Source organism: Rhincodon typus, chromosome 4, assembly GCF_021869965.1.
Source record: "Rhincodon typus isolate 14 chromosome 4, sRhiTyp1.1, whole genome shotgun sequence".
In the NCBI taxonomy this organism is placed as follows: Eukaryota; Metazoa; Chordata; class Chondrichthyes; order Orectolobiformes; family Rhincodontidae; genus Rhincodon; species Rhincodon typus.
The window spans coordinates 56,333,627-56,346,136 of NC_063335.1; the positions used below are offsets into that span (position 1 = coordinate 56,333,627).

The window sequence follows — 12,510 nt, forward strand, 5'->3', positions numbered from 1 at the left end:
TGTGCCCAATGAGAAAAGTGGGGTTAGGGGCAGACCACCAAAAGAAAAATTACTCAAAAGCCTGACACGAAGGATAGCACAATTTGCATAAATATTTAATTCATGTCTAAAAATGAAATAAAAGTAAATTTAACACTACCTTGAAAAAAATGTCAAGATAACTTGATGGTGGAGGAGGTTGTACTGTACCTCTCACAGAAAGCACTTCACGACAAAGTCCTCTAAATGATCACGTGATGCCGGTGCGGAGACACGGTGCTAACATTGCATGCATTCACAACAAAGCCCGTGAAATGATCATGTGATGTCACGCTTACTCCTCTACGCACTGATGGAATTGCAGTATAGCCAACATAAGTTCGCATTTTAGAAATAGCGTTCCCCTATTCGTCAATCACATTACAGCCAATTCACGTTGACAGAACACGTGTTATAGCAGAACCGACTGTAGTCACCTTTAGATTACAAAATAAGTATTCAGTCAAAACGTGATAGACTTTGATATTTGCTACCATCTTGGATAAAGTCAGGGCTTTTGGCATATTAATGTTGCATAGAGACTACAGCTTCAAGTATACTGCTGATCATTTCAAATTGAGTGACAGCAAATTGGCAGCCCATTCTACAACACTTATCATCTTCAATTCCATTCAAGTCACTGCAAAGTAAATTGAGCTGCCAATTCATTTTCACTTGTAAACTATTGCACAAAGTCAATATCCACTGCTCAGAATCCCTTGCTAGCCTAATTAATTGTACCTGAAAGATTTTTGTTTATATACTGTGTATGATTCCACCATAAGACAAGAACAGAATGCCATCCTCATGCTATTTGGCCCATTGAGTCTGGTCCGCCATTTGATCATGGCTAATAGTTTCTTGAACCCATTCTCTTGTCTTCTCCCAGTAAAACTTGATCCCATTACTAATAAAGAACCTAACTATCTCTGTCTTAAATGCATTCAATGACTTGACCTCCACAGACCTCTGCAACAATGAGTTCCACATATTAACCATTCTCTGAACAAATTCCTCTTTATCTCAGTTCTATAGGGTCGTCTCTTAATTCTGAGACTGTGCCCTCAGGTTTCTCCCACTATTGGAAACATCTCCATGTCAACTGTATCCAGACCTTTCAATATTCTATAAATTTCAATGAGCCCCTCCCTCATCCTTCTAAACTCCATCGAGTACAGACTCAGAGTCCTCAACAACTCCTCATAATGACAAGCCCTTCATCACGAGACTCATCCTTGTAAACCTCCTGTGGATTCCATCCAACGCCAGCTCATGCTTTCTTGGATACAAGGCCCAAAACTGTTCACAATATTGCAAATGCATGTCTGCTGCCGCAATCATTTTAAGAGGACTAGAATACTAACATTACATTTGCCTTCCTAACTGCCAACTCAACCTGCATGTTAATCTTAACAGAATCCTTAACTAGGACTCCTAAGTTCCTTTGTGCTTCAGATTTCTGAAGCCTTACCCCAAACTCTTCCCTTCCTACTACCAAAATGCATACCCTCACATTTTCCCACATTGTGTTCCATCTACCATTTCTTTAACCACCCTTCTAGCCTATTCAAGTCCTTCTGCAGCCTTCCTGCTTCATCACTACTACTTGTCCCTCTATCTATCATTGTGTCATCTAAAAAACAATACCCTTAGTTCCTTCATCAAGATCAATAATGTATGACATGTGTCATGATGGTCCCAACATGGACCCTTGTGGAACTTGACAAATCACTGGTGCCATCCTGAAAAAGACCCCTTTATCCTTACTCCCTGCCTTCTGCCAGTAATCCAATTCTCTATCCAATGCCAGTATCTCACCCCTAATACTTTGAGCTCTTAGCTTATTTAGCAGTCTCCTGTGCAGCAGAGGCACACTATGAAAAATTTAAAGATGTTGAATAGCTTTGAGATTTATAAGTGGTGGCAAGGAGTTATATAAAACCTGTGTGAAGAGTGAATGAAAATGAATGTAATTTTACTTGTATTTTGTTACTTGTATCATATTTATATTGTAATGAATCATAGTTGGAAATGACATTTCATTTTCCCGAGGGTGGAGGCATATTAGAAGCACATATATCATGAGAATTGGAAAATTGAACTGTTTGGATATTACTGAGTTGGTTAATGAGAGATTTATTGTGATTTTTCCGGAAAACGTTGAGTCAAGGAGAACTGCAAATTATTCCATGCCTACTGAGAAAGAAAATTGTTTTGGAAAAGGGGGCAATGCAAAGCTCACTGCCAAGTTCAAAACTAGGGGGCATAGGTTCAAGGTGAGGGGAAAAATTGGAAAGGATCCGAGGGCAACTATTTCACACAGAGGGTGGTGCATTTATGGAACGGGTTGCCAGAAAAAGTTGTAGATGCAGATACAGTTACAAGATTTAAAAGATATTTGGACAGTTATAGGAATAGGAAAGGTTTAGCGAGGTACAGGCCAAATGCAGGCAAATGATACGAGTTTGGGAAGCCTGGTCATCATGGACGAGTTGGACCGATGAGTCTGTTTCTGTGCTGTATGACTTTATGACCTTGTCAAATGCCTTCTAGAAATCCAAACAGATCATGCCCACTGGCTCTCTTTTGTCTAACTTGCTTGTTACCTCTTCAAAAGATTTCTAACAGATTTGTCAGGCTTAACCTACCCTTGACGGAACCATGTTGACCCAGCCTATTTTACTATACACTTCCAAATACTCTGCAATCTCATCGTTAATAATGGACTCTAAAATTCCTATCAACTACTGAGGTCAAGCTAACCGGCCTATTGTTTCTTGTCTTCTGTCTCCCTCCCTATTTAAACAGGGGAGGTACATTAGCCATTTTCCAGTCCTCTGGGAACTTCCTGACTCCTGAAAGATCACTACCGATGCCTCTGCAATCTCCTCAACTAGCTCCTTCAGAACTCAAGGGTGTGGTCGATCTAGTCTGGTTGATTTATCCACTTTCAGCTTCCACAGCACCTTTTCCTTAATTATGGCTGCTACAGTAACCTCTGCTCCCTGACTTTCTTGAAGTTCTGGTATGCTGCTAGAGTCTTCCATTGTAAAAACTGATGTAAAGTACCTACTCCATTCTTCTGCCATTTCTTTATTCCCCATTAGTACTTATCCAGTCTCACTTTCCAGTGGTCCAATGTCCACTGTTATCTCTCTTTTACATTTTTGATATCTTTAAAACAAAACTCTTGCAATCTCCTTTTATATTACTAGCTAGTTTCTTGTTATATTTCATATTCTCTCCCTTTATTGCTTTTCTTAAGTTATCCTCTGCTGGTTTTTTAAAGGCTTCCCGGTCGTCTGGCTTCCCACTAATCTTCACCACATTGTAGGCTTTTCCTCCGCTTTCATGCTGTCCCGGATTTTCTCTGTCAGCCATGGTTGCCTTGTCTTCCCGGTAATATGTTTCTTTTTCTGCTGTGGCTCCCAAATTACCAACAGAAATTCCTGCCAATGCTACTTCAATATTTTACCCAGTAGGCTTCCAATCAACTCTGGGCAGCTCCTCCCTCATGTCTTTGTAGTTACCTTTACTCGATTGTAACAGTTGTACCTGATTCTAGCTTCTCCCTCTCAAACTACGGGGTGAATCTATCACATTATGGTGATAGAACCTTCTAGAAGTGCCTTAATACCTCTAATCCGCCTCATTATGGATCATCAAATCCAGAATTGTCTGCTCCTTAGTGGACTCTACCAAAAAGAGTTCCAAAAATCCATTTCATAGACATTCCACAAATTCTTTAAGATTCGCTAACAACCTGATTTTCCAGTCCACCTGCATATTGAAGTCACCTGTGACTACTATAACAGTGCCTTTTTTAAGTACCTTTTCTATCTCTTGATTTATTTTCCTCCCCACATCCTGACTACTGCTAGGATGCCCGTACATAATTCACATCAAGGTCTTTTTCCCTTTGCGGTTCCCCAACTCTACCCACTCAGATTCTATGCCTTTTGATTCTATATGACTGCTTGCTACCAATTTAATTTCATTTTGATCTGACATGTATCTTTGGATATTTAGTTCCCAGTCCTGATCCCTTTGCAGCTACAACTCTGTGATACCCACAACATCATACCTGCCAACTTCAATCTGCAGTACAAGCTCATTTACCTTACATAGAACATAGAACATAGAACAGTACAGCACAAGATGGGCCCTTTGGCCCATGATGTTGTGCCAACCTATTATCCTACTAAGATCAAACTACCCTGCATACCCTACATTATACTATCATCCATGTGCCTATCTAAAGAGTCACTTAAAAGTCTCTGAAGTATCTGACTCCACTACCACTGCCAGCAGCGCATTCCACACGCCCACCACTCTCTGTGTAAAGAGTTTTGTGTAATGTATGCATTTAAGTATAACACCCTCAGTCTTGTGTTGACTACCTCCTTTCTCATAGTGTTCCCTGAAGTTAGACTCCTGACTTTTTCTATACTCTCTGTCCTATTGCTTGTGATGGGAACTTTAATAACCTCCGCTGAGCCCTCCCCCGCCCATCCTTTAACTTTTTCCATTGTTTTCCATGCGACTGAACACATCCCCATTCCCCCCATTCAAATGAAATTAATTGATTTCACGAGGAATGTAACTGAAACTTTACTGCATGTTAGCACATGTTCCTGGCTCAGGAAATAAATTAGATCTCCCACCAACTGCCCTTTATAATTCCTTTGGAACCAGAGAAATGGTATAAGCAACTGAAAAAGGCAGTTCATGTCATTTTCCGATGAAGGGTTATTGGACTCAAATTGTTAACTGTTTTTCTCTCCACAGTTTCTGCAGACCTGCCAAATTTCTCTTTGTTTTAGTTCATGCCATTTGTAAGGATTCAGTTATGATGAAAGCCCAAAGATTATCCAGTGGAATTTCAGGGTCACCATACTTAAACTTGTGGAACTTAAGAAGTCAGAATTTTTTGAACATTTGCAGTTAAATTAAGTCTGATGCTTTTAATACAACCATTCTATCTTCTGCATTTCCAATATTAAAATCAGATTGGTTTATTGGATCACCATTGTTCACGTGTGTATTTATGACATGTATTTTAACAAGAGCTGCACTCAACCATGAAAGAGGGAGAGGAGTTTGGTGCAAGGACTGAAAACAATTACCTCAGTCTCCTTAATATTTAATTTATGGAAATTTCTGTTCATCAAATACTGGATGCTGAATAAGCAGTCTGACAATTTAGAAACAATGGAGTAGCTGAGAAGTTAGTGTTGAGTTAGAACTGGATATCATCAGCACGTGTGCGAAAACTAACCTTATGCCTCCAGATGATTTCTCTAAGGGGTAGCATGTAGATGAGAAATAGAAGGTGGGCCACAAAATTATTACAGTACAGAAGGAGGCTTTTCACCCATTGTCTGCAAACTCTCCAAATGAGCATCACAAATGGCATTAATGACTTTTCCCCATCACACTTCCTCTGTTCCAAGGAAGGGTCACCAGACCGGAAATGTTAACTCTGATTTTTTCTTCACAGATGCTGCCAGACCAGCTGAGCTTTTCCGGCAACTTCTGTATTTGTTCCTGATTTACTGCATCTGCATTTCTTTCAGTTTTTATTACAGAAAAATGTGAGTAGGCAGAAAGGAGGTAAAGAAGAGATTTACACAGTGGTCGAGTCCATTTGAATTGAGGTGTTTGAGAGGGTATTATGATTATTTGGATAGAAATAATGCACAGGAGATTTGTACTGAGCAATAGAAGTAATGCAGGAATGATGAGCCAACTGGTCTCTTTCTGTGTCATAATAGTCCTGTGATAGTTGAAGGTAGAGGCAAAGCAGATGCAGTTGTTTGAATTGTTTTGATCTTTGAGAAAAGTGAGCCAATAAATTCCTCTCCACATTCAATAAATTCCTCTAATTGTTGAAGGTGAGGATGGAGAACAGGACACAGCAAAGAGGGAATTAAAGAAGTAGCGTATGATGGAGAATAGAAACCAGACATTATCTTTGGATTCCTGGATAATCCTGGAGTGGTCAGCAGTTTTAGTGTACGAGAGCTCTTGTTATGAAGCCAGCTTTGGATTGGAAAAAGACCAATTACGGCAAGCATTCAATTTGTCAACAAAGACTGCCAAACGTAATTCAAGAAGTAAGAGACAAAGTAAAAATGAAAAAACATACCAACATGAAAAATTAGCACAATATTCCAATCCCTGTGGGATTCTATAAACCAAAATAACCAGATTTACCAAACCACTCAAATGAAGATATAACCAACAAAAATTCACTTTTATTTAACTTTTACAAATAACATGAATTGGAATCAATATAAATTACAGGCAAATCACAATCAGTATGAACTATAAATTACACATAATAGCAGACATAACAACGGCAACACAGTTAGTCTGCAGTTCACTCTGCCCATATCTCTTAGTTTCAGCCACAAAGTTCTTCTCAGCAGAATTTCAGTTCTTTTCCTTCAAGGACCTAGCCAATTCTCTATTGGCAACAGTTGTCAAGTAAACAGGGTTCTGTAGGCAAACCTCCTCCCAAAAACTTTTCAACTCTTGGTCCCTATCATTCGTGGTAGCGTTGATCTACTGTTAGCTTTGCACAGTTTGAGAGACAAATGTAACTAGGAAGTTGGACTAGGTTGAAGTCAAAAAGTTATCACAACCCTCACAGCATAGAAGCTTCAATTAATAAAAGTCGCTTGAAAGTTTTCAATTGCAGCAGATTCATTTATACAACAGTTTCAGGAGACGTCTGCTTTTTTTTCTATGCGCTTGTGCCCCTTGTCCAATCACATTTATTCTGTGCAGATGCAAAACACACCCAGAGAAAAAAAACTACTCTAACACTATCAGCTTTAGAAATCCTTTACTATCCATCATGTATGGTCAATTCCAGGTACTCGATCACTTAAATGAAAGAAGCAGGTAACAGTAGTTCTAAACATGATTACTGAATACTCAGGAATCCAGCTGTCCAGTAAAGTTTGTTAACCACCTTTCCATTCCCCAGAACTTTGTTTTCATTGTGTCTGTGTGCCATGTGGTTTCTATATATATTAACTTACTTCTTCGGTAACAGTTCCAAGTTAAAGACCACCAGGACACATGGATTTTTATTTTAATTATCCACATGTCATAATTCAGCCCTTTACAACTTATAACAAGCTTTTAAAAGTCCTTTTAAAACAGTTAAACAAAAAAATTACAGATTCCCCAAACATTTGAAAGTAATTTCAAATTTTCCTTGCTGCTTGTAGGTCAAATCTTCTCACACGTTCATAGGTTACTGTTTCAAATACAATCTCCATGGCAATCAGAACACAGGAACATGTCTCTGAACTGATGTTTTCATCCAATTCTGTATAACATTGAGTTAAAGGAATATTTCAAATCATCACTTGTAAAATTCAGCATGACAACAGATACTGAGGAATTGGAATGTTACAAAGAACTGCAAACGACGGCAAAGCATATGGTTACACCTGGACAAAAGGGAACATGGAAACAAATTTGCGAAGGATATGAACATCAGCACAACAAACCTTTAAAACTGGAAATACTGTGTGGGCAGAAGCAACATGGACACCCAGTAAACTGATAATGTTCACAGTGTCAAATGAAAATAAAGAAACTGGATAGGCTAAGTATTTATTTTGCAAACAATAACAGATAGGGGCAACATGCTAGACATTCCAAAGAAATTATAACTGTTGAAGCAGGGTCAGAACGAGGGAAAAATATCAGTACTGGAAAACTTAATGGCACTGAACCAGGGCTTCTCAAAGTGTGGGTGGTGTCTCCCAATGCTTTCACAATCCATGAGTTCCAAGGCTGCAATAGTTCCATTCCTATGGAGCTGTGAACACTTTAAAACCCTGGATGGATCACTTGATTCCTTACAAAACTTATAGTCTAAACGGCACCCGTTCCCGTTCTTTTTATCCTCACCAAGCCTCAAAATGGGATCACAATGGCAGCAAGGTTTGCGAAATGCTATAGACAGTCTTAAAGGAACTCTGTTATGGCATAGCTATCTTCAAGCTGAGCTGTCACGCTTTTAGTATCCACCTTTTACTCTTTATACCTCAATATTTCTCTTCCTTCAGATTCCTACAATACTGATCCTTGGCTTTAGCTTTTTGATGCTTCATAATACTACGTAATTAGCTCCTGCATGTCTCAATACATATCATCAAACTAGCCTCTTTCTTTGCAGGACAAGGCAAGAACCTTTTCACAGGTGCTGACTCTTGAGGTATTGGCTGGAAAGAGGTGGCTCAGTGGTTAGCACTGCTGCCTCACAGCATCAGGGACCCAACTTCGATTCCACCCTCTGGCGACTGTCTGTGTAGAGTTTACACAATCTCCCTGCGTCTGTATGGGTTTCCTGTCACAGTCCAAAGACGTGCAGGATAGGTGGATTGCTAAATTGCCCACAGTGTCTATGGATACTTAAGTTAGGTGGGTTAGACATGGGAAATGCAGGGCTAGGGGAATGGGTCTGGGTGGGATGCTCTTTGGAGGGGCAGTGTGGATTTGTTGGGCTGAATGGCCTGTTTCCACACTGTAGGGACCCTATAAAAAAAAGCTGCCTCTGTGCGATTATTGAGACCTTTAATGTTGATTTTCTTGTTCTTAAATTTCTCAAACTCTCCCAAGGCAGCTGCTCAAAAGCAACTTAGAACACTGTAGTGAATCCAATAAATTACAGCCAGCTTCCTGACACATTGTCAATTTTGCAGATTAAAGCCACATTCTCTTTCTAATTAAAATCTAACTCACATTGATGCTGTTTAGCCATTTTTCGACAGTCTATATAATTCCCTAAGTTGCAAAGTTGCTATGGAGTTATTCTGGAATTGATGCATTTGTTTAGTCGTTACATTAGTAACTTACACAAACACAGAAATTGTTAGAAAAGCTCAGCAGGTCTGGCAGCATCTGTGGAGAGAAGTCAGAGTTGATGTATTGGGTCCAGTGACCCTTCTTTAGAATTGATGGTAGCTAGGAAAAAGTTGGTTTTTATGCAGATGATAGGGTGGAGGGAGGGGGTAAGGGATAAAGAGTGAATGATAGCAGGAGATAGAGGCTAAAGAGAGAGAAAAACAAACAAACAATCAGACAGACAAATGAGTTGGCCGAGGAGAATGAATAGCTCCTAATGGGGTCTTTTAGGGGCTAACAATGGGTTGTGTATAATAGCAGACCATGTGACAACAAAGCCTGGTGTTTGGGGGTCAGGAAGGTGCTCAAGCCCTAAAATTATTGAACTCGATACTGAAACCAGAAGGCTGTAGAGTTCCCAAGCAGAAAATGAAGTGCTGTTTTCCATTTTGCTCTAAGCTTCACTGGAGAACTGCAGCTGGCCTGAGACAGATGTTGGCGAGGGAACAAAGTGCTGTGTTGAAGTGGCAAGCAAAAGGAAACTCAGGGTCTTTTTTGTGGACAGAATGTAGGTGCTCTGCAAAGCAGTCATCCTGTTTATGCTTTGTTTCCCCAATATAGAAGAGAACACATTGTGAACAGCAAATGCAGTAGACTAAAGTGACACCATCTCCAGACAAAAAGCTGAAATTACTGGACCTATGCATCACGACCCACTTTACCTTTAATGGCCAAATCCATGAACAGATCAACAGGACACCCATGGGGTCACCTATCTCCAGACTAATAGCAGAAGTGGTGATGCAGAGACTCGAAAGCACGACCTTTCTGCAAATCTAACCCAAACTATGGGTCCGATACGTGGACGACACTTTCATCATCATCAAACCGACCAAACTAGAGGAGACACACCAACTAATAAACAACACTCTCACCGGCATCAACTTCACCAGGGTAAAGGAAAAGAACAAACAGCTCCCATTCCTGGACTTCATGGTAGAACGCAGGGCCAATGGGTAATTCCTGACAAAGGTACACAGAAAAGCCACACACACTGACCAAGTACTGAATTTCAACAGTAACCACCACAACACCCACAAACGAAGTTGCATGAAAACACTATTTAAACGAGCAACAACGCACTTCCCTGTGGAGCCGTGACTGTTGGCATTACAGATCTATCAAGTAATTTGGGATGGTGGTTACTGTTAACATTTGAAGAAGGAGCTTCAAGCAAAATTAGTAAGCCATGTGTATCACTACCAACATCAACCTTGCACTAGAGGGGGCTCTCTAACAGTCAACGAGCTCTTTCTCAATCACAAAAGAAGCATTTACAGCAGCTCACAGGAGACAAATGCACCATCTAGCTTCAAGAAAGAAAGACAGAACAAAAGACAGAATGAAATAACGAAAGAAAGAAAGAAAGAGAGAGGAGAAAGAGAAAGTAAGAAATATTCAAAAGTGTTTTGCAGCCAAAGATGTACTTAAACGCTGTGATCATTGTAATGTAGAAAGCGCCGTCATATATATGTGCTCCACAAAATACTGCAGACACAAATGTAGTATTAAGAAATGGAAGCTTCTTCTTGCACATTTATAATTATTAATTCAGATAATAGATTCCAAAAGTTTTCAAAGGAGTTAAATTTATAAAATTATTGTTCATAATTAAATATATAATGATAACTATAACCAGTAATAATTACACACATAAGAACCAAGTAACAGAGAGTTCATAAGGGCATTGGTTTGCAGGTCAAACGGATAAAAGCTTTTAAATTCTAAAGCCATTCTAACATCCCTCTTTTCACTCCAGCTATGTATGAAACAATGTTGTAGGACACAGACAACAAAACCAAACCAAATCAGCCAGATTAATACTAGATTTGCAGTACAGAGAAATTAAAACATTCAGTAGCACTCAAAATTGCCCAATTGTTCCTAACCAGACATTACAAATAACAGATCTTGGACATGTTAACTGAAAATTAACAATTTATTATTAAGAATGTAAAGTTAGCAAAACACAGATAAACAACAACATAATTTAATTAATACTGGTGATGTATAACTCAATCTGCTTTGATCAGAACCCCCACACACAAACAGACAGACACACACAGTTAAAAAGTAAATAAGAAAGAAAATAAAAGAATTCTAATTTATCAATTCAATGAACAGTTTCAAATGATGGATACCAGACCTTCTTGAAATCTTTGGACAATAGATTATTCACAGGCAAGTAGAATTATATATCTTGCTTGAATTCTGAAGTCACCAGTTAATGTAAACAGCTTCAGCAACTTGTAGAAATATTTACTAATTTCTTACAGACTGGGATTCTTTTCTCAGAAATTCAACAATTTGATAACTGGACAAAAACTGGACAGATAGTCTTCAGAAGCTTTCAAAAGTCGCACTGCTTCCTGTCAAAAATAACCCAGTCAAAATTGGCTCTCTCTTTTTAATCAACATGCTCAACATACATGGTTCCTTGGTTGGTTAGCACTGGTCCCTCCTTAATTTGACCAATTCAACATCCAACCAGCAGCCAGACCTTAGCATAGCAACACTTGCTGCCAATTCATTGACAATGTCCTTTGAGCAGTAATTATTTCCCAGGCCAATTTCCAACAATAAACATTTATCGTAGTTCTCTTTTAAGACAAGTTACTGTTCAAACTTCAATTCTTAATTTCAACTCAGTTCTAAACTTAAAAATGTGAAAACAAAACGAAAATAGTGATCGTCTCTACAGTTGTTACCCCAGACCCTGGGTGAGCATCTCAAATTGTTCAGATCCAGAGTGAGAAGGGATGAAGTGGCCCCTCTCCCTTCTTTATTCACCCGCAACAACATAATAACTGGTGAAAAGGGTGGGATCTGCACAAATGCCTTTTTTTTTTGTCCGGAGGAGGCATTACCTGGACTTCGGAAGTGATGTAGGATTAAGGAGATAACGTCGAGGGAAGCGGTTACAAGGGGACTCAGGCCGCTGTCAACACCAGGAAAGAAGCTATGCAGTGGGGAGTGGACTGAAAGCAGCAGTTGTAAGGAGACTTGGACTAACAATGGAAGAAGAGACTATGCACCCAGAAGCTACTGAAGTCCAAACAGTGAGCAGTTGCGAGGGGACTCACCCTGCAATACCAGGGTGGAATGGTACGCTAAGACAACCACTGTGGGAGAGGCCAACGTGGTCAGCTTTCACCAAGCGGTCTCAGGCCGCAAACAGCTTTAGACCCGAGTGACAGGAAAAACTCCTACCGGCAGGAAAACAAACGGCAAGCCAATTTGGACTGATGGGACTGTTTGATGAGGAGTCAGAAAATTGCACATTATACATAGAACGCTTTCATTCATTCTTAAAGGCAAACAAAGTGACTGAGGACATCATGGTATCCGAGACAACAAGGTGCAGGGCTGGATGAACACAGCAGGCCAAGCAGCATCATAGGGGCAGGAAGGCTGACGTTTCGGGCCTAGACCCTTCATCAGAAAAGGGGGAGGGGAAGGGGGTTCTGAAATAAATAGGGAGAGAGTGGGAGGCGGATAGAAGATGGATAGAGGAGAAGATAGGTGGAGAGGAAACAAACAGGTCGAAGAGGCGGGGATGGAGCC

At 39.9% G+C, this 12,510-nt stretch overlaps 1 protein-coding gene across 2 annotated transcripts in view; it reads left to right on the plus strand.

The window, feature by feature from the left end:
• The window catches only part of LOC109930435 (BAALC binder of MAP3K1 and KLF4), a 442,607-nt gene that overhangs the window by 123,476 nt on the left and 306,621 nt on the right, over window positions 1–12,510 (plus strand). The window lies entirely within an intron of this gene.